Raw genomic sequence first — 24,302 nt, forward strand, 5'->3', positions numbered from 1 at the left:
TTTTTATGAAATCTACTATTAAGAGCTTATTTTAATATAGTCGGATAATAAAAAGCTTACATCAACATAATAAAATAGTCTAGAGATCTTTCGTTCATGTCAAATCAATAATGAAAATATTATTTCTCCATTAACCTAATTATTTAACTCATAATATATACAAATAATATATCAAGAATAGTTAAAAAAAAAAATCAATTGTCTGAAATTGACAATCTCAGTTTTTATAAAAATTCCTGTCAATTTTAGTAACTTTTTCGTTTTGTACAGAATCTTCTTTCATAATCTCGTTCAAAATATTCACAATCGTTATATTTAAAAATAAAATATTGAAAAAATAATTTTTAGTTTAATAAACTACACTTAATTTTTAAAACAGAATCCACTATTATTTTATCGTACTCGGTATTGAAAAAATAAAAAAAAATGTTTTTATTAAATAGTTTTTTTCTAAGTTATCATAAATATATGTTTAATACTTCTAATCTTGCAAAAATATCCATTTTTACAGAAAATAGTTTTTTTTTTTTAATTATTGACGATTATAATTAAAAAAAAATTTTTTTTTCAACTTAATTCACACACTGCTTTGTAGTTTAATCTTAATCGATAAATAATCATCATTTTTATCATAGTATACATCATTAAGGTTAAATAGTCTTTTAAGTTTTAAACTTTTAAACTTCTAAGTTTTTTTTTGTTTCTATTTTTCTGATTAGAAACAAATTTTATATCATAAACTATAAATAACAATAGTTTAAAAAGCGATAAACACGATTTTATAGAAAATCAAACTGAAAAGTAAATGATGTGGGTCAAAATGAAGTCCAAAGAGTCGGTTACAAATATATAAACATAAAGGTGATGCTAATAAAAAGCGTGTAAAAGAAAAAAAAAAGTAAATTTTAAAGTAATTGAAATAAGAGTTGTATATTTTAAAGAAATATAAGTAGTTAAAATGGGTAGGAATCTCAAAAATAATGAAAAAATGAAAAAAAATTAAATACTAATAGTTGGCGAACGTAAAAAATTTTTTGCAAAAATAAAAAAAAATATTGCTTCCTCTGTGACAGTGCGAACACTGCTGTGACCAGGATTCGAACCTGGGTTACTACGGCCACAACGTAGGGTCCTAACCACTAGACGATCACAGCTAATGGAAGCGTTGGAAAACGCTCACTTCATTTCACGTTTTCTCCTACTCCGTACGCAGTACATAAGCATAATAATAATTCTCGGTCTGAAAAAAAAAAAAAAAAAAAGTTATGCTCCCACTGTGACAGTGCGAACACTGCTGTGACCAGGATTCGAACCTGGGTTACTACGGCCACAACGTAGGGTCCTAACCACTAGACGATCACAGCTATTGGAAGCGTTGGAAATCTTTCTCTTCAGTCGAGACTTGTTCTTACTCTGCAGTATACTTAGCAATCCAACCGTGACGGCGCACGATATATAGTGTGCTTATCGTGCATACAGTAACGTGGTATATACATAGTCTGTATGCTTTGCTTTGCTTTGATTCTAATTTCTATTTTTTTTTTTTTTTTAATTTATAGAATAAAAATTTTATTTAATACTTTTGATGTAAAAAAATTATTAATTTAATTTCTTACATTTAGTGAATTAAATGTTTATTTTATTCAATAGTTTAATGTTTCCTGAAAAAAATTTTTTTTATAACATGGTGAAAGTAATATTAATAATTTTTATGAATTATTTCAATAATTATTGATTTTAAAAAATATCTTCATAGAAAAAAAGTAATAAATAAATTATAAATTTTCTACTCCAATAGTTAAATATAATTATATTTTTTTTTTTTAATTTTTTTTCATAAAAAAAAATAACAATAGAATCATTTAATTATAATCTTGAATTTTTACAACAATTGATTAAAGACAGGCAATTTTTACATTTTTATTTTAATTGTTTTATTATTAAACAAAAAAATTTTCAATTACTATCGAATAAAATTTAAATACTCCAAAAAAACTATTTAATGTTAATTTTTTCTTGATAAATTAAAAATAATTATGGGTATAAAACAATAAATATTCAATAGTAAAATTTATAAAAATCTAAAATGACCAAAATAATTAATTAAAAATACAAAAACCATAAAATAAAAATTTTTAAACAGAAAAACAGTGAACGTGTTACTAAAATAAGCATAAATAGCGTCATCGAAACGCGAGGGCGTTATATTTAGGGTTTAAAGGTTTTAACTTGAGTACTGTAACACATTACATTAAACTGTTACCTTTTTCGTTTATTGTTATTCCACGAACTAACCATTTAAATTATCATAAAACATTTCCTTTCACCGTAATTCTGTACGGAAAAAAAACTTTTTTTAGAACAGGTCCCCTGAAATTTTTGACAATTAATGTTCTCGGTGGAAGCGGAATCGATAGAGTTTAACATCTGGAAGAAAGTAGGCAGGGTTGACGCGAATTAAAATAAAGTAAGACATTTACTAAGTGCTTTCTCGTCTCCTTAGCCGACACATCTCGTCCCATTTTCCATCATTTAATTATTAAACAAGTCTGAGAGTTTAGCCCCCGACGAATTTGACCTTTCTCCTATATTCACCCCGGCATATCAACTTCCAGCTTCCACAACCAGACCCACCAACTGTCACAGACTATAAACCACTTTATCGCTTTTATTCTTATTAACCTACATATTTTTATTCATTTTTAGTAATTAGTTAATCTCAAGCCAACAGACCTTTTCAGTTTATTTTTAAATCGGTTTTAAGAACAATCATAAATCTTTTTTTTTTCTGGAAAATTAATTGCTTTACGTATCAATTGTGTGACATGTAATTAAACTGTTCCCAGTTATTTTATTTCTTATGTAATTTAGAAATTTTTTATAAAATAACTATAGCTGAAAAAATAATTATAACTACATTTACAATTTTGATGTTATTTTTATTGGAACTAGAGAAAAATTAATCATACACGACAATATAAAAATAATTATTAATGAATTTTAGCCATGCTTCAACTTTTATAGTCACATGAACGCAATATTATTAAGTAAACTAATTATTTTTATTTTAATGGTAGGAAGAAGGATTGTTCTTTATGTAAAACATTTCCTAGTAACTTAATCATATAAATTATTTTATTAATTCGTAAATCAAATATAATTATTTCAACAATGAAACAATAGAATTAATATAGTTAAGTGTTACGAAAATTACAACGCAGTCGATGAAATGTTCAATACACTGATAAAAATTTTAACTTGACTCAAGAGCAAAAATCTTGAACCAAGAACACCAATTGGAAGAAAATGAATTTCTTCCAATTGGTATTCTTGGTTCAAGATTTTTGCTCTTGAGTCAAGTTAAAATTTTTATCAGTGTAGGAATTAAAAATAAATTCTTAATCATTTACAAAAAAATGTAAAATTTTAACAACATGAGTAAAATATTATTTTTAAATAAATTCACTATTTTAACAATTCAAATCATAATTATCTAAATCATAAAATTTCATGTTTTATACTAATTAATTTTTATGACATATATGATCATACATAAGTTGTTCATAAAAACAACATGGCACTGAAGTTTGTCAAGCTTTATTTTTTTTTATGATTAATTATAAGCAATTTTATCTACAATTCTCTTATTTTTTACAAATATTTACTTAAAAATTTTTTTTAATTAAATATTTGGTAAAAATGATTAAATAGCTAACTTCAAAATCAGAAAAAAATATATTTATACTTTAAAAAATATTTCTTATACTTTTTTATTGTAAATAATAAATTTAAAAAAAAAATTGTATCTACAACTTCCTCCATTTATTACAAGTCTCTATTTAAAAATTTTCTAGAATTAAACTTATGTTAAAAAATTTTTAATAATAATATTTTTAATAAAAATAATCAACCATCAGTCAAATTTAAGATCATAGAAAAATGGCATAGAAGTAAATTAAAATTGATTTTTTTTATTTTTGAAAATGATAATCTATAAAAAAATTTATCTAAAGTAAAATTTACTCAACATTTTATTTTATAAATATAATACTTGATATATTTGGAAATTTTAAATTGTTCATACCTTAATGTTTAGTGAGTTCGTACCTGACCATATATGTTCAGACATGCCTAAACTTTGTGTCCGACTAATGTATCCGTGTAATTCAGTATATTCTTAAATGTTAGTGCAGTCTTTACATATTAAAACTCTCCATCCATATATGTTACCAACTCTTATGTATGCCTAATATACAATATATATAATAAATATGAGTTAACTTGTATTTCAACGGTCTTGATTCATGGAACTGCCCAAGGAGTTATCATGTTACGTTTAAACGTACAACAGATCGTGTTAAGCCTCAACTAAACTTTAGCACGGTAACCAAATATATGTCTATGCCCAGCAATACCCGTCAAAAGTTTTTTCCATACTGTGCCTATACCATTTCATGGCACACCAGCTAAATAAAAAACTCCATCAAATTTACCCAGCCAGCCGTGTTTCGCATCTCTTGTAGACACATTTTCAGCCTTTTGCACTCTTATGTTATCCCTTGCAAAATGTTCAGCCGCTGAATCTAAACACCCAGAGATTCTCATTTTCAATCGAAAGTGATCAATCGATATCAAAAGAATTAACAATTACTAGCAACCTGGTTGCTATTTGACTGCCAAAAATTACGAATTAAAAATCAAAAAAATTTCGCTTGATTTTTTGATATTTTTAATAAGTTTAAATATTTTCCAAATAAATTTTAATCTACCAATTACAAGTAATTTGATGAAAAAAATTATAAAATAAATTAACTCTTTAAAACTCCTTCAAAAATTTAATATAGCAAATTAACTATCACCAAAAAATGTATAGAATTGGAAAAAGGCACAAATTTTGGCCACGATCTTTCTGATAATATCAAACTTTATCATAAAATCTCTTTCAAAATAAAAATAAGCCTGTAAAAAAATTTGCTTATTCTTTTAGACGGAAAAAACGTTGTAGGAAAAATTGCAATTGTCACAAATTGTTATATTGTAATCCAGGAGCAGACTTTCAATATCTTTATTTTTATAATTTTACATTTAAAAATTTATAATGTTTATAAATTAAAAATTTCTAAATTATCAACGTGAAGATATCGAAAGTCTGGTCATGAATTTTACGATGTGATAATTGTAATTTTTCGTACAATTTTTATTCTATGTAATTATTTAGAGAATAATTTGACTATCACCGAAAAAATATCGAATTATAGAAAGATGAATTTAAATTACGACCTTTCTGACGGTACCAAATTTCATTAAGGTAGTACCTCCGCGACAATCCAGATCAAAAATTTTGACTCGCTATCCATGTTATACGTATCGACAGAGCTAAGGTTGTAGGTTAAGATTTTTAACGTTACTGTACTCGTCACTACTATATTCTCTATACATATACACACACACTACGGTTTCAGTGACTAGCGGCTGTTTTTGTACCCCCCTCCTAAAAATAATCCTCTAAAAGTGAAATTGATTTTAATTAATCTCGAAAACTACATGGTAAAAAATTTTTCATTTTTTTTTAATTGTTCGAAATATCATATTCTTCAATCTACTAGTTTTTGATAAAGTCTTGAAATTCTTTCGATGGAAAAATTAAAAAATAATGTCATTTTCCCACGCTTCTCCTATGTTACATGTACAAAAATGTCATTTTCAATTGCAATTATCTCGAGCTTGGTGTGGTAAATCGTCTTCAAATTTTAACAGCATATGTATTATGTATTTAATGACTTATATTCAAAGTTTCGAGGATTTCTTGAAATATTGCTTTCATAACCGTACTACCTTAAATCAACTCATTTTATAATGAAATATGTCCAAAAAATTTTCCTTATTTTCTTAATTATATAGATCAATAGATGACATATGACAAAATTTAAATTTACAAAACTACTCTTAAAGGTTGTCATAATAAATTAATAATCGCTAAAACATTAAAAGAGCACAGATTCAGGTCAGGTCATTTCCAATTATACTAAATTTAACTAAAAAAAAAAATATAATTTTATCAAATGAATACAATTTTTCCAGAGACAGAATATATCTTATTCTTTGAATTATATAGCTAATTACTTAATATTAAAGTAAATTAAAACATTTGCTGTCTAAAGTTAAAAACTTGCCACTTTTTAAAAACGATTTTAATCTCTTCCTCCCTTTCAACCCAAAAGATTGTGATCTTAACTTAAATTTTATTATTCATGCCATAAGTTATTATTTTTTCGGTCATGTTATAGACATTTAATGAGTAGAATAAATTTTCATTATCTACATTCTAAATCACCACATTTCTCTTTTCTTTTTTGTTGTACCATTGTGTAGCATAGTCATTTTTGTTTTAATTAACAAAATTATACTTGTACAACTTTTTGTCTAAATCTTTTGCACAGAAAAAATTTCGTAATTAGAAAAAATCAGATGAACTTTGTTTTTTTTTAGATTTTTTGTGATATGAAACAATTACAGATATATAGAATTAAACCGCAGAATTCTCGTTCAATATTGTAAAATTGATTGAACTAGTTGATATTGGATGACTGTAAGACTGTATATGTATATTAAAAAATGTCAGAGCGGATTCAATATCTAGTTCGCCATCACGACATCAGTAAAGTTTCCATTTATTTGATATTTCAAACAAAAACACAGAAGACCTATCTCAAATTTGACTTCTTGTCGTTGTAAAAACTGCGAGACAGGCCGAATACTTTTTTTGCTTCTGTTTTACTTTTTTTTCGTCTCTGTGTCCCCTTGGATAGAACTCTGCTCTGTAGCGGCTCGACACTTTAGCTTCACTTTGGTAGTAGTATAGTATTTGACCAGCTGTCGTATCCTTTGCAGGATCAACTTTATTCTCATTTTCCTACTAAACTCCTCTTTGAGAAATATCTTAGACACTTGATTCTCGTATTTAAGCACCGGCAATTTATTTTGATGAAGACATTGCAAGAATTTTTGGTAGATAATTTATTGAAATTTTCTGGGCTTATGGAAAATATTTAGAATTTTAGCTAAAGAAGAAAAGATACGGTAAAATTTATGAAGACTTTTTTTTGTAGAAAATCAAATTTCCTATAAATAAAGTTGGATATGATTTTTTTGTAGTTCTAATATTTTACCCAAAATTCTAGATTTAATCTTTTACAAATATTATTTTTGAGATTAACTCCAAAAAAATTCTTTAGAACCAAAAAATTTGAATATCTTTTAACGATAAGAAATACGGGAAAATTAATTGAGACTTTTTTTTTGTAGAGAATTAAATTTTCTACAAAAAAATATTCTTATAATTTTTTCATATATTGAATATTTTACTCAAAATTTCAAGTTATTATTGAACCGCTAGAAAAAAAAAATTTTTAAATTTGATTTTTGATTTAAACTTGAGTTTTTATTTTTATTCATTTTATTAATCTATATTATTAAGGTAGTTGTTGCGTGATAAGTATTTCAACAGAAAATTATGAAATTTTTTTTATCGAATGATAAATATATTAATAATTCAATACCAAAATTTTAGTTCAATTGACCGCACCATTTTTGAGTAATTAATTTTCGAAATTGCATCTTTTACACGTAAAGGTATAGAGAGATGGTAAAGTTCGTATGAAATTATTTGGCCCACTCGAGTGGTACGGAAGATTTGATACTAACTTTACCATCTCATTTTATATATATATTTATATATATATATATATATATATATATATATATATATATATATATATATATACAATATATATATATATTTATGAAAAATATATCAAAATGCATGTGGGTACTCAAATTGAAGCTCTTGATGAGTGTAACATCGGGATGAGCTTATATCTTTAAAAACGTCAATCCTAATATAAAATTGAGATGAAATGTATGTGGCATCAAACTATTCGTAACGTGATTGGTCGAATATATCATAAGCATGAAAATATATGCAAATGCTATAGTCAGGCGCGCGCTTGCGCGCGCAAATTCAAATTCTAGTAGTTAAAAAAGTACAGTGCAATTTAACAAAAGTCATTATTTAACAAAGCAAAATTTTATTTTTTTATAGTTCACAAGTCACGGCAGTCACATAGTGACTGCAATGTTGTTAGTGATTAATGATTTTTAAATAAAATTATATTAAAAATGGTTAGAATTTACTTGGAATAATAGTATAAATTATTAATATTTCAAACGGAAACGTTAATATGACAGAATAATATAGATGATGTATATAACTTCTTTACAACTTCTCCCTTAATTTCTTCGGCTTCACGAAGTCCAGTTGGCGGGCATTGAACATCAGGCGAAAAAAAAAGTCGAAAATTTTGAGCCAGGTGGTTGAAGTTCTTGTTCTTGTTCTATTGAGAGAGTTCTGATCCTTAATACGCGTATATAACATATAGCATTCGCGGGAGCCACTGCACGTTCAAATTTAATTTATAAGAAGGCTTGAAGTCGAAGAACTTTTGACAAAGAACGAGACCTAATGCTAACCAACAAAGACAAAGACAAGAAGATGAAGACGATGTTAAGTATATATATTAGCGTAGCGTATATGTCGAGGGAACTTTCTTGAGACTCCATATACATATACATGTACATTAGTTAAAGTTAAAAAAAAAATACGCGACTAGTTTTAAGTTGTAAGAGAGTAGTAAGACAGCTGCAATGTAAGCACGACGCACACAAGAACACCCTACATCTATGTACATGTGTATTTATATTGAAACAGACAAACACTTTTGATCGTGGCACGAGCCTTTCGTAGCATGTGTTTAACTTCTTCCTGTCCTGCCTTCAACTTCAACCTTTTTTGGTCTTCTTTGGCTCCTACACTACCTTCCAAGGTGCTTTTTATTGCCCTAACCGTACAGCAGAGTTATTTTTTACGCGAGCCTTTCTTTGCTTCCAAGTGTTTCAAGCAATCCACCTTTCTATTTTTAATTAACTCGATATTTTATTTTTAATTGTTTTTGTCGGTAATTGAAAGAATTAGACAATTATTTTGTGACCCATAGGTATAGTAGTTTAGTAATTGGGAAGCTGGCATTTTAGTTAAAATTGTTACATCCAAATGGAAACGTTATTTTAAATATCGTCATATTTTTGTAACAAGCCCAGGCAGTTTGCTATCATTTTTTAATATTTTCATTTTTATTATTTCTTCTGGTCAAATAATTAATTTTAAAGCTATTTTTTCATTACTTTTATTATTGTTTTATTATTTAGATACAAATTTTTAAAATATAATTTTTAATTAAAATTAAATAATATTTTTTTTTGTAGAGATTATAGATCTAAAAAAATATTTTAAAAATATATCGCTTAATTGAATTAAATGATGTTTGCTCGTTGGCCGTGTGGTCTAAGTGATTAAGCTGCCTGAATATCGAGTCGACAGCCGAGGGTTCAGCATTGACATTATTTATTTTCGGAATACACTGTATTAGTATTATTTTTCTGTATAAATTTTGAATTGTTAAATGTTAAACAAATACCAAGCAATTCAAACCTCTGAGACGCTATTTTTTTCGGCAATCTCAGCACTTTGATCGGTAGCCGGCAGTACCTTGACCAGGTTTTTCTGTGGTTTTCCTAGTCACTGTGCTAGGGTGGGGTATATTATATGCAAATGCGGGAACGGTAAAAATCTAAGTCGGCCACAGCCGCAAAGCGATCTACTGCGTGAGACTATAGATAAAAATATTGGGACGTAGGAAAAGACTGAGATCAGAAAGTAATACATAAACGAGAGCAGAGAGGATAGTCATACGCATAAAGAGAGCATGACCTTCTAGGTCCTTGTAAAACACATTAAGTGATACAAGTAAATTCCAAACATTAATTATTAGTTAAATGATAATGTATAAAACTAAATTTATATCACATTTTTTTTAATTATTAGATTATCCATTATAATAATTAATTTCTTACATAACTAAAAAAATTTGATAGAAATTTGATTTGATATTGAAGTAATATTAATTATTATAATTTATAATATAATAATTACAATAATATTGATAAAAAGACCATTCGGCAGCCGAAATGGAAGTAGATTTCTCGATTAAAAAAAAAAAAAAAACACATTTTTTATAAAATAATATTACTAATAATAAACAACTTCTAGGTTACGACTTTCTTTGAAAATTGTCGTATAGAGTGAATAACAAAAAAATTTCTTCTTTTCAAGTACAAACCTGCAAAACGAAAAATACATTAAATCACAAAATGATGCACAAAATTTTGTAAATTCATCTCTTTAATTAAATAATAATAAATTTAATCTAGAAGTGAAGTAAATAATTGAAATTTACATAAATACAATAAAAAGTTAATTTAACAAGCATTGATAAAAAGTATAGTATCTGATCAATTGACTGGTAAAGCACCTTGCTTACAGACAGGGTTATAAAACCCGGAGTATTACTGCTTACAACCATAACACGTGCCCACAAGGTACACAGCAACACTCATTACGTACTCAACTCAGTATGTACATTCATTGATGTAATTACTGTCCGTATAGTATATAGTAGTACAGTGAATATGAGCCCTCGCGTGTATGTACCGTAAACCAAGATCACGATCATCGTTGACGTGATCATCACACACTCGGATCCGATCGAAATTATGCACAAAATGCAGCTGTCCGGTTGCTTTATGTTATTTATCCAAAGCATTATATCATTATATTACATTGCAATACATTACATTGTATTATATTACTCACTTGCTGGGTGTTTGTTTAACATTTAACAATTTAAAATTTATACAGAAAAATAATACCAACACAGTGTATTCCGAAAATAAATAATGCCAATGCTTCGAATCAAATGCACGATTCTGGAATCCAACTAGAGAGCAAATGTGACTCGCATCTGTTGCGGTTTCTGTTACCAAATATAAATTAATGCAGCCCTATCACTTTTCTTTTCAATACATTGATACTGTACGTATGAGCACAATATATATACACATGCTTACAATTTAATGCCTTCGGCTCACGCTGGCCTGGCCTGGGCCAACCTCTACTCGTCGACTAGCGCATCTGCTCCTCGATAAAGTGATTTTGCATTGTACTTTATTGTAAATAAATATTAACTCCCCTCTTTACCATCAATTACGTTTATTCAATAAAATAAAATCGGCGAGTCGTTGAAATTTATTTCGTCCACTTGATTATTAATTTTTACATATCTTGAGCATCCAGGCACTTCAATTTTGTCTGATAATCTGAAAAGTGATTTCATTAGTTTTAAAATTTATTTTTCAAAAAAATTATATAGCAAATCATTAGATGTATTTAAAATTTTTTTATTTTAAATATTAACAAAATTTATATTCTAGAAAATTGAGCGTAAACATTTTATCATTGAACTTAAAGTCAATTGTAAATAAAAGTTTAGAAAAAAAAATTTTTAAATCAAAGACAATACTAACTTTTCAGTAAAAAAATTTGTTACATGATATTTTAAGCTTGTTTAGCTGATTGTTATCATTTAAAATGAATGCTTACAAGGCATACATATGTGAACTCTCCAATTTTTATAATTCCTCGCATATTTGTCGTTAGTTCGTAGAATAAACTTCCGATATCGTCATAATATATAATATAAAAGTGAACTTAGCATTCTAGTAGTCGTTTATCGTCATAATACAGCCTTCTTAGTTTAGCGGAGGTCTTTCTTCATCTAGACGCAAGCTAAGCTAAAAAAAATGAGGTCAATGCATTATTATTTAATAATATTCAATTTAACTGAGAAAAACTTATTTAAAATCTGTAACAAGGTACATACTTTAATTTTGAACTGCTTAAATTGCAGCGATATTAATAACTAATAGCTCATAAAATAATAATAAGAGTCCGAGATAATTTTTTAGTTGAAATAAATAACGGTGAACAAAAAAATCTCAAGCAACCCCGACGGGTCGATGGTTATCGAGCTTCCTGTCTGGCTCTCGATAGTGAAGCCGCTGAAGAAGTGTATGAACGGAAGGAAAGGAAGGCACCAGAGGCAGCAGCAGCAGCAAAACGTGTACACTAAAAAATAAAAATGAAAATAAAATATAAAAAAAAAAAAAGAGCGATTAAGAAGCGGCGGTAAGAAAAAACATAATAAAAATAAAGGTTGTAATCAACACACCGGGCCCTGTTACTGTTTAGCTGTTGGGAAAGGGCTCCTGAAGAGTTTCTGAACTTGGACTCTGGTCTCTGGTTTCTGGTGTGCATCTGTCAGTGTCGTAAGGTTGACGGACTTGGCACGAGACCCCTAAAATGAAAGCTGTGATACGCTGAAAAATAAACTAAATAATAAGGATGTATAATAATAAAAAAAGCTTGAAAAAAAGATTGAATAAGAAAAGAAGGAATGAGTAAGGAGTTATTAGGTGTGCAAGGACTTGAGGAGCGTGTGTGCTCAGTTGTAGGGGAGGTTGAGGGTGAGGACACGTGACCGGAAGGCGGGGGGCAGCGCACGCGCCGTCGTATTCCACCTGGCGCATCACCTGCTGCCCCCTGCTTAAGACTCTCCCTCTTTACTCCTCCCTCGCTCTTTCGAGAATTGCTTGTATACTTTATCCACAAGTCTATACTATTCCTGTACCACCTTTACTTCTTCTTCTTCTTCTTCTTCTTCTTCTTCTTCTTCTTGGTCTGGATCTTGGTCTTGGTCTTGGATTTCTTTCGAGCCTGGTTTGGCCAATTGGACAACCTGGTCTCGCTCCTGCTGCTGCTGTAAAAAAACGTATCGAATGAATATAATAAAATAAAAATAATCATCACAACAAATCCATTTGTTGAATTTAACAACCGGTATATAAGATAAATAATACCGTCATCCAAAACGCTAGCTCGTTTTTCGGACGGCAATTTATACAGAGTTCATTATTTTCTTGTCTTTGTATCAGGGTGTGTGTTGTATTGCTTGAGTGTGTGGCTGTAATTCCTGTAGACTGTAGACTGGAGACGGGATTTTAGCATCAGAGTATGAGGGGAGATGAGAAGTATAAAATAAAGTAAAAAAAAAAAAAATGAGCACGCGACAGAAGAATCGAGAGGGAGTGACAGGCAGATGCGGGTTACAGGTATAAACATGATGAATTTTCCAAATAGGTGGTCCAGGTGCTTACACACCGGTACTGCAAAACCATTTTAGACTACATGTATTTTTGTACACACTGCTCATCGTACATCATACATCTCTTCTTACCTATTAAATACTTTATTTTACTTTATACGCGTTTATTATACTTATGCTTGTGCTTATACTTTTATTCTACTTCCATCCGGTTGAATCATATTTATTTATGGCATGGATGAGCAAGTAGTGAAATACTTTTTTAATCCTATCGTCGTATTCGTTTTATCGCTTCCTCCCTCTACTTTTTAATTATTAAGGATATCAGACACACATCCCGTTTTTGGTAATAAATCCAATCTTTCATGTTTACAACCATTAGGATGGTTCAATAATAAGATCTCTATAAAAATTAAAATTTTTTTTTAATTATTAATTTTAGAATTTAATCAAATAAAAAAGTGATAAACTATTTAAAAATATCCCTCATTAAAAATATTACTTTTATATCAGTTTAAAAATAAAATAGTCATTAAACTCGAAAATTAATTACGTTGATTATAAGCCAAAAATAAAATGAAAATTAATTTAGCATATATTTAATAATTTTTAAAATTCTATAGCAAATAAATTATGGCAAAAAAAAATTATAAAAAAATATTGACATGTAGAAATTTTAAAAAATAAAAAATGCAATTTTTTTAAAATGATTTTTTGGGGCAAATTTTTTTGTTAAATAAAATTAAAAAATTTTTAAGTGACTGCTAACTTTAATGTCATAAAATAAATATTGAGAAATGAAATGACTAATTTTTTAAATATTTTTTTTGTTTTAGGTAAGTCAAAATACCAAACAAAAATGATGATTATATGGTCCTCGTCTGTCCACTTGGGCTTGATATCGTAAAATATCAAGTGATGTCCTAGGTACGCAATTACATAGAGCTCGGGGATAAAGTACCCTACAGGTTAGACATCAGAGTACAGAGTACAGTAGTACAGGTAATTCGAGGGGGCTCTTGATACAGAGCAACATAACACATTGGGTGCGTGCGTCAGTATGCGTAGGCGACTGCGTCATTCAAGAAGCATCGACCCGTCACCACTACAAATTTCCTCCCACTTAACCCTCTACTTCTTGTTACACACTTTCCTCCTCATAATTTGAGTTTGTCTCTTTCTCCTTGATCGCCACTGGTTCCTTCACCATCACCATCTTGTCACTCCCTTGTCTCTTTTAAGAAGGGTTTACATTTTTTCTCTCTCTCGCCCTCTATTAGACAAACGAAAGTATCTCTGTCATACTTGTACAACTTATGGAATCTTAAAACGCATTTTATGCATAAATAAATGAAAATTTTCTAAAAAAGCGCTTCGCTCTTCGATAGATAATTTAATTATCTATCGAAGAGCGAAGCGTTTTTTTCAAAATTTTATCTTATTCATGAGCAAAACTCGTTTGAAAATCAACTATCAACCGCTCTTAACAATCTTTCTTGCTCTCTTTTACTCCAATTTTTTTCCCCCTACAATCTCCAGCCATATGACACCCACGTCGCGTATTCGTCACGTGTGAATTGGGACAACTCACACATTTAACTCTCCCTCTATTTTTACTGGCCTTCTTATTATTTTTGAGGTCATTTCTGACCCACTGACTGCTGTAGTCAACCAGGTAATTTTTCAATCACACATTGTCTCTGTAAACACATAAGGTATCTAGGTTATTTATTTACTCTAAATATTTTACCATAATAATTTAATGATAAATAATATAGTGATATGATAAATATTACTTGGTAATTTTAATAAAATCAGGAGGTCAACACGTGGTGCAACACATTGAATCAGACACTATAACTCGCGGTTAGCTTGTGAATGAATTCGTTATCTTCAAAATGGCCGCGACCTGAGCCGTGAACCGTATAGCTGCGCCGCGAGGTCAATCATCAACATCCACTATCCATTCTACTCACTTTTTTAACATTCCTTTCCATTTACTATTCAATTCTTACTTTTTTTTTAAATCTTGTAATACTTCATTCACATTTAACTTTACTCTCTGAGCCCCAAAAATTCATTAATAGCAATCTCACAAGAGTATTTTGCTGATAATTTTAGATTTTTTAACTAAATCTTCAATTTTAAAAGAAGAAACACTAAACCTAGAGGTTTATTTCTTATGTAATTGTTGCAATAATCTCAAAAAAAATTTTTAACTATTTTTATACTAACATATTATATCCATATTTCAAATAACAAAAATTAATTTAGGGAATTCCAGAGCTTAAAAAAAAGAGCAATTAACTTATTTCTTTTTATTTCTTTCTCATGCGCCGGAAAACATGAGAGCGATAAGAGTTATTGATGAACGCCTGCGTCATCAAATATATATAAGTATATATATATATAGCTTTGACGATATAAATTAAATAAAAAAAATATCTAAAACGAAATAACAACGATAAAAAATTATAAAAAGCATATAATATTTGATATTATGCATCAAATCATTAAATTGAACGATTGTATTACTATCAAAAGCACTATTAAATTTACATATGTTTCTCACGTAAAATCATATTAAATAAACACATACAACATATATAACGCATATATGATTCATATGTGCGCGAATGATGAGTGATTTTCTGACAAATCCCTGAGACCTGATGACCTTATCCAAGCGTGCGTCAACGCGGAAGTGATTCTCAATCATAAAAATGAAAACTATTCTTGGGATCTTTGAAATTATAATAATTATTAAAATTATCCTCAATCCTCAATCTCTATCTTCAATTCCTATATACATAATATAATATAACATAATATAATGTAATGTAATATAATTTAATACATTCCAACAGTAATATACTTGTTACAAAATAATTAATGCCTCAACAAACTGCCAATATCATATAAGATACATATAGGAATCCAGCTATTTGCTGAATCCTAGGACCTTTGACCTAATGGTATGCAATGATAGTTTGTCGGCGTAGATACAGCCGACGCCAACGCTAACGCTCTAACTCGGTAACGTGACGGAATTCAGATCGCAGGCTATTTAAATCGTACCGAGTACATAGAGCGAGCGAATAAGCACCAGCAGAAGTGAGAGACCAGAGATAGAGAGCAAAGAACTAAACCAAGAACGAATGAACAAAAAGACGTGTAGGAAATAACCGTTACGCCAATCCAAAACTTTATCCACGTCTAATATAAATAAAAATTGCACTTTATATAAATAAATAATACCGGTATCTAATCATCTTACCGCAAATATCCTTAATTCTAGCTCTGACGCACGATCTACGTAATACTCGCTATCAACTATCAATAACCAACAATAACAATTACTTGTACTTAAAAACTAGTCAGCAAACAATCAAACACCTGATATACGACTGTAAATGCAATTATTATTATCTTCTACGTCACAATCGCAAGTACGTCATAATATTAAATGATCGTCCTTCTTTGCTATTGATTTTTATTTTTTTTCCATAACCTCGAACATGTTGACGTGACATCTTGATTCTTTATACATGACCACACAAGTCACCAGTCATCATTTAATCTCCGAGTTAAAAAAATCAACATACATTAGGTTTATTCTCAATACTTAACAAAAAATACTTACAAAAAAGGATTGTTTTTTTGTTTATAATAATAAAATATAAAATAAAGATTCCTGGAATCGCGATGACAACCGGACGTGACGACAGACGCACTTGGCCTCCACCATAACCTTTTAGCCTTTCTCTTTCTTTTCCATTCACTTCTCATAATACGCAAACGTTGTATGTCGTACATCGCGTACGAGTTAAGTTGAGTTGAGTTGAGGTTTCTTCATCTCTCTTTACTTGTCTCTTCCTCTTCTATCTCACTTCCTCTCCCTATTTATTTCAATACACATATGACATATATGTACAATGATGATACTACTAGTCTTCTCTCTTCAGTAGTATTAGTTTTATTTTGTCGAAAAATCCCCAACCTAAACCAATCCAACATATAATCCAGCACATATATATGCAATACTATTTAACAGCTCATACGTACCTTTTATATACATATATTTCTATAAATTTATAAATGTATGCCATACGACATATCACATATATAATTTAAATGAAATTACAACCGTATGGTGGCGCTTAGTTCCAACCGTGGCGTCCCGGTAGAGCGTCTACAGAGAAGGCGCGCGCAGTCCCACGCGGACCGCGATCCTCGTTACTTGTCAAAGTATTTTTTAACCCTCTCATTGCGAATCGTAAGCTCTATCATTTTATCATTAACAAGAACATGATGCGCACTATTTTATAGTTGTAAGAGTGATTGTTATTGAAGAAGAAAAAGATAAAAAGATAGATTTGCAAAAAGAAGAAAAAATGTTGAATGAGATTATTTAAACGAAAAATTTTTTTGTTGGAAATTTATTTGAATTTGAGACCGGCTGATAAATCTACTGGGATCAAATAGGCATAGAAGCAGCCATTTTAGTGACTGATGTTTTTTAGCATTTATTTAATAACTTTTGTTTGTTTTTTATAATTATGTTCTCCGAGTGCAAAGTGCGGAGAATGACAAAAAAAAATCATGTGGACTGAATGGACTTCTGTGAAGTGATATTAATTAGTTAAATTATTATTATTATTATTATTATTGGCTTAATAATAATGAGGAGGAAAAAAATCTGCAACGAATAAATAAAAGGAGCTAAGGACTGGTTTTGTAAAATATCAGCAACCGCAGACTGCTGCGCAGTTTCGCCCGTTGCGTAGTTAGTTAGAAAAAAAAGAGTACGTTTGGATGTGTGTCATGTGTGTGAGAGGTAACTGATGGATTTCCCGCCTCTCTGTGCGCACACTCTCCTAGCTACACAAGTAATTTCAGTTAAAACTGTCAAGTTTTTGGTTCTGGTATTTTTCTGTTATTGATAAGTTTTAAATGTTTCAGATGTATGATGATGATGATGATGATTGTTTGATAGGAAATGATGAAATTGTTGGATTTAATGCCAGCCGATTAAAGACGAGGTCATTTTGAAATGTAATTTAGTATCATACAGTGCCATGCATGCGTTTGTACGTTACGCGTTATCACACAACGTGGGAAGTAGAGGAAAAAAATTGACGTATTGTGTCGTGACTTAAGACCGTGTTCCTATCCTCAACTCTTTGTGTGAGCAGTACTGTACTGATGTATGTACATTATAACTTATGTAACGAGACTGTCGATAAGAAATGCCCCACGTCTCGCTCCTCATTACTCCCCTACTGCTATTATAATCGAGTAATGATACTTAAATATTTAAAACAGTTATTTCTTCATATCCACAACTATGTACATAAATTACATGTATTTGAAAAAATTATATATGTATAATATATAATATAATATATAATGTACTGTTTGAGTGAAAGTGACCGGACACGATGCCCAGGTGATTATTATTTATCAACAGATTTAAACAAATGCACGAAATATTTAAATTAAATAATAAATTCATAATAATAATAATAATAATAATAATTTATTTATTTTAGTTTAAAAAAGCGAGTGCTCGCGATCTTACACGCTCGTAAAAAATAGAGCACGTGAACCCGCCTTAAATTTACGATTGTACACCTGAATCACCAGAATTCCACGTGTTTTTTTGTTCTTTTGCCACAAGATAAATATCTTGTACTAAAATTCAACGGATAAAACTCTAGACATTTTAACGTTTAAATAATCTCTTTTGTATACCGAATAGCAGCTTAATTGTGCTGATAAAACTGTGTGATATCGTGATTGTCGAGAATATTTTTTTACGAGCTGAGTCGAGTAGAAGAGAACAAGAGTTACAGTAAGAGGAATAAGAGTAACAGCGACGATATTTTATCATTATACTGAGTAAGAAGTAAGAAATTGACCATGTGGTATTTTTACGGGTTTCCCATGACGCCACGCCCGCGAGATTCTCAAAATGGAGACTGGAATGACGGGTTTTCGATTAACAAAATCGAGAAGCTAATGGTAAGAAATTATTTTTATTATTATTCAAATTTTATTTATTTATTTATTTATACTAACTAACTAATTTATTTATTTGTTGAGTACTTTCGTTGTCGGCAGATTGTTTAATAATAATAATAATAATAATAATAATAATAATAATAATAATAATAATAATAATAATGATAAGTAACTGATTTAGAAGATCGGAAAATATTCAAGTCCATCGGCGACGTGGGATGTTAATTTGATTAACCGCCGGCGCCAAACTAGATAGTCACGAGTCCAATTTCGATAGCAGAACCAGCACCAGACTTAGGAAGTTGTTAGTGGGTATGCGTGTTGCGTTTACACTTTACACACTATACCACCAAGAGTACATATATCGATGATAGTTATCAATGTGTACATTTATCTATGTATGTCTGTGCATATCTATATGGGTGTAAATGTACTAGTTGATACGTTATAGATTTATGTATATTATCCATATAGTTATATAGTACAACATACATACTGAGCTGAGGAATGGTAATGTCATTAACAAGCACATAAGCGCCAAATGCAAAAGGGCGTGCTATAGATGCACGAAAGATGAGAGACGCGCAAGCTTTACTGGGATTCTGATGGGGTGAAAATCAAGAGTCAACTCTCGATACTCAGCATCGACAGCACCACCCCCGCTGGCAACTTGCGATCCTTGTCGGAAACTTTAATAGAGATTGATGATAAACGCTATTGGAAAAATTTACATTTTTTTTTATTTTTACTTTTACAATTAATAATTTTAATTATTATTGTGATTTTTTAGGTTTAAATTTAAAGTAACGAAAGCTTAAAGTTTTTTGTTGAAACTGATAAAGTAAAACTAGATATTGGGCTAATTAATAATTGGCGAGATGGAAATTAAATGAAAGAAAAAGATCTTGAAGTTGAGAAGAGATGAGATGAGTTTGACATTAATTCAATTCTTGAAAGAACTTTGTTAATCGGCATTTAATTAAAAGTTGAATTAAAACGAAATTAAAATTATTATTTGTGCTTTTTTTAGTAAGGAGTTTTTTAGTTTGCGCGGGACGAGATATGGCTCTGTGGACGCTTGTTGCGAATTAAAGGGATTGACGAGTTAAAGCGCCCCCGCGGTGACAACCGAACGTGACGACTGAGTAGCTGTATAGTAACGTCAAGTGGCAGATTGTAAACATCCGGTCGTCGATGCAAATTTAAACGCAATCGTTGACCCTCAAGTATCGCTTGGGAAAAGATATGTCTATTTATTTTTGCAAACAAACCAACTGTTTGAGTTTGATTTTATTTTTTTGATTGGAGTTTCTAAAATTGCTGACTTTAAATTGAAAAATAATTTTTTTTTCTTTCAAAGACTTATTATAATTTTTGTTAATTTAAAAAATTTAATCAAAAAGTTTAAACATTTTTTTTTTTATTATTTTTCTAAAAAACTAAATTTTTTAAAAAATACAAATAGTCATTACAGTTAATTAAATTTAAATAGAAAAAAAATCTGTGAATTTAAATTTCAAATTTGTTTATAGTATATTACACACCTAGGGAAGTAAAGTAAGAAATGTCTCAGATCACATGTAATTGTTGTCCGAGGCAAAGCCGAGGTCAACAAACATGTGATCTGAGGCTTTCTTATTTACTTCCCGTGGAGTGTATACTATTTTTTTGTCCGACGAAGGCGGAAAGCGGCAACTTTGTTTAGCGCAGCGGGACGAAAGTTACCACTTTCCGCCCGGAGAGCAAAAACAAAAATTTACTATTTTTTTTTTAAATTACATCAAAATAATCCATTTAATAATTAAATCAGAATCTTTAAAAAAAAAAAAAAATAAATAAATATTTCTTCATTTTATTTTAAATCTAAAAATATTTTTTTTCAAAATTAAGAAGAGTTTACATTTTTTCTCTCTCTCGCCCTCTATTGGACAAACGAAAGTATCTCTGTCATACTTGTACAACTTATGGAATCTTAAAACACATTTTATGCATAAATAAATGAAAATTTCCCAAAAAAGCGCTTCGCTCTTCGATAGATAATTTAATTATCTATCGAAGAGTGAAGCGTTTTTTTTTTCTAAATTTTATCACATACATGAGAAAAACACGTTTGAAAATCAACTATCAACCGCTCTTAAAAAAAAAGTTTTATCACCACGTCAAAAAAATGAATGGCTAAAATCCATATCAACAAATTGAAAAATTTCAAAAAAAAATAAAAAACTAAATAAATAAGCGATTTTAAAACTAAAGCGTATCAATGGCGGATCCTGTAGCAGAAATACTATCAACGCACCGATCGTCTTCACAATATTCTCTTTCATTAGATCTATTGATCCCTCTTACACTTAATAACAGCCTTCCATTCGGTTTATCCTTTTCTAAATCCAATTATCTTCTTATCTTATCGATAATCCCGGGTGTTAAAATAACCTAACCACCCTAAAAATAAATAATCTTAAATTCTAAGTTCATGTATATTCTTCAGCTGAAAATTAAGCAAATTAATTCCAATAGCGATTACCCTCACAACTAAGAATAATTATAATTATAAACAGTGGATTTATGTATATCTAACGGTGAATTAAATTTTAAAAAGTGTAATCACCGAGGACGAAATGTTGTTGAGAGTCAATGAGATCCGGTAAATCAACCCTTAACTCGGTTAGCGAGCACTCGAGACTCGAGTTGCGACAGAAAGAGCGTTAAAGGGGTAGAGTGCGAACATTGCCTGAGGATATGTCTCGTAGGTCGTAGGTGCTTTTCTACTCTAGACTATACAGACCATGTACTGCACGTTTGGTTCTATTGATAGTAATGACATTGGCGGCATTCGCCTGGGGGAGGGAGATTGATTTGGGCTTAAAATTGCCCGACAAAATTAAATTTCATTTAGCCTCGAGGTAGGTGTGTCCAAGGGGTTATTCACTCGGAAATTACGCAAATCTACGTAAAGTACAATCATTTTAATTTAATTTCTCAATAATACTTGACTTTATTTTATTATAGTCAATTTAATTTTATTTTATTAAATAAAACTAAAACTATTTATAACTCAATATTGACATTTATATTAATTAATCAGATATAAAGCGCAGAGTTTTGTTTCAGGTTAAATAAAATTTTAAAGAAAACTCGGGATTAAATATTTAATGAGGATTAAGGAAAAAAAGTTTTTCCATTTGAATTTAAAACTTTTGAGTTCTGAGGAATGCGAGAACTCCTGTGGGACAGTGGGTACTCTTACAAAACAAAAACTAAAAAGGAAAAGGAAAAGGAGGATAAGAATAAGAAAACGAGAGAAAGAGAGAATTGAGAATTGTGTCCAAGTTTACAAGGGTTCCTGGAAGGTCGTCTACCTTCTCCCTGATATTTTTTTGCTTTCATGTGTCCGCTGTCCTCCACCCCCTCCTTTCTACCAAGCTTCAACTTCTCATCCCCATCCGTCTTTATCTCTTCTTTTCCCAGGCGCCAAAGACATTTTTCCCACCCTCGCGTTTGCCCGACTTTAAATAACAATAATATATATCTATATCTTTGTACATAGAATATAATTTTGTTGAGAAAAAGATAAACTAACGGAAGAGGAAAAAAATTTTAAAACGTAGATAATTTTCGAGGACTTACACTATCAGCAATCGTTATCTTTATCTCATTAAAGAAATTCAAACAAAAAAATCTAAAATACCGGAAATTCTTTCGTAACAATTATTTACTCATTAATTTTGTCCTCAATATTATAAAAAAAAAAAAATAATTTTTTTTATGATAATTTGATATTTTGAGATTTTTTAAGTGCAATCATTATAATTATTTTTCGATTTTTTATAAAAAAAAAAACTATTTTCCTTCACGGGTATTCCCCAATAATTTTTTAAAGCAAATTTAAATTCTGGCTAAAGAACAAGCGATACGGTAAAATTGATAAGAAATTTTCGTGTAGAACGTTTAATTTTTTACAAAAAAGATCTTACAATTTTTCGTAATCTCTTATGTTTGACTCAAAATTTCAATTAAGATTTCACGGTGCAATAATTTTGCTCCAAAATAATTTTAAAACAGAAATGAAATTCCAACTGGAAGATAAGAATTACGGTAAAATTGATAAAAGACATTTTTGTAGAAAATTAAATTTCCTACGATTAAAATACCCAACAATTTTTCCGTATTTTTTAAATTAAATTTAGAATTTAAAAAATTTTTTTATCAACACCTTTATAAATTCTTCAAGAAAAGAAACCATTTTTTATTATATTTTATTAACTTATTTACTTTTTATGTTGCAGGTAAGTCGGAGATTATTTAAGGATAATTAAATCGTCAAGGTGTCGGGTGAGTCAAAAAAAAGCCAATATATAAAAATGTTTAAACAAAATAAACCGCTTTGAGATAACGCTTTTAATGGATAGGACGGAAAAGGGTCCCTCGAATGCCCGCGTGATCGAGGGAGGTCGTAGTAGAAGAGACATCTCGGCTCTATACTACTCTCGGGCGGGATGAGGCGAGGAGCACTCGAGAGTATGCGGGAAACATTTTCCTGGGTTCCCACGCCAAGTACTCTCGCGACTCTTCTGCTCTTCGGCAGCACCGCCAGCAGCACACACTCTCGTCCCTTCTCAAGACACACATACACACAATACAGACATTCACACATTCACACACATAACAGAGATCTTGGTTTATCCCAGCCCGAGAAAGAAGACCCGATACTCGTCGCTCCACCCTCGGTTTCTACACCGCGGATATTCTTCCTCTTCATCTTGGGTTTCTCGCTGCTTCTCCACTTCTTATTCTCGTTCTTCACTGAAGCGTCCTCGTACTCGGCACCCGCACCATTCCCACCAGCTCGACATTCTTCAACCCGTCGGGAGTAGGAGATGGAAAGTCCATACGCTGTACAACCACTGGACCGCCCGAAATTTTAACTCGCGGGCTCAAGGTGGGAGGAACTATCCACTAATAACTTTTTTATTTATTTATACTCGACCTTTTTTTATTTATTGTTTATTCTTTTTATTATTGTTGTTTTGTAAAATTTCATCGAGTCGCGTGTGAACAAACAGCTAGGTGACATTCAGGTGATTGAGGTCTAGGTCTATTCAATTCAACAATCAGGATAATTCAACAGTGTGTGAATTTATTACTTTTTTTTTAATAAAATTG

At 30.1% G+C, this 24,302-nt stretch overlaps 1 protein-coding gene, 1 long non-coding RNA gene and 2 other non-coding genes across 14 annotated transcripts in view; 1 reads left to right on the forward strand and 3 right to left on the reverse strand.

The window, feature by feature from the left end:
* LOC123267371 (serine/threonine-protein phosphatase 4 regulatory subunit 1-like) overlaps positions 1-24,302 on the forward strand; it is a 96,485-nt gene that overhangs the window by 23,007 nt on the left and 49,176 nt on the right. The window contains exon 1 of one of the 5 annotated variants that reach the window (XM_044731956.1): positions 18,628-19,139. The exons of the other annotated variants lie outside the window; for them this stretch is intronic. The gene's annotated coding sequence lies outside the window, so the exon portion shown is untranslated. Of the gene's footprint in view, positions 1-18,627; positions 19,140-24,302 lie in introns of those variants that run through there. 5 annotated transcript variants of the gene reach the window in all.
* On the reverse strand, positions 1,083-1,154 carry Trnah-gug. The gene has a single exon. It is a non-coding gene; the product is annotated as a tRNA-His (tRNA).
* Positions 1,293-1,364, reverse strand: Trnah-gug. Its single transcript has one exon. It is a non-coding gene; the product is annotated as a tRNA-His (tRNA).
* Positions 10,288-14,356, reverse strand: LOC123267375. 7 transcript variants are annotated; one of them, XR_006510020.1, is made up of 5 exons: positions 12,183-13,591; positions 11,835-12,079; positions 11,555-11,745; positions 11,023-11,271; positions 10,288-10,928 (listed from the first exon to the last, which is right to left on the reverse strand). It is a non-coding gene; the product is annotated as an uncharacterized LOC123267375 (long non-coding RNA). The 7 variants fall into 7 exon arrangements; XR_006510016.1 differs by lacking the exon at positions 10,288-10,928 and adding an exon at positions 13,966-14,356 and having other exon boundaries at positions 11,148-11,271; positions 12,183-13,518; XR_006510015.1 differs by lacking the exon at positions 10,288-10,928 and adding an exon at positions 13,618-13,670 and having other exon boundaries at positions 11,148-11,271; positions 12,183-13,518.

The sequence above is a fragment of the Cotesia glomerata genome, linkage group LG6 (assembly GCF_020080835.1).
Source record: "Cotesia glomerata isolate CgM1 linkage group LG6, MPM_Cglom_v2.3, whole genome shotgun sequence".
NCBI lineage: Eukaryota > Metazoa > Arthropoda > Insecta > Hymenoptera > Braconidae > Cotesia > Cotesia glomerata.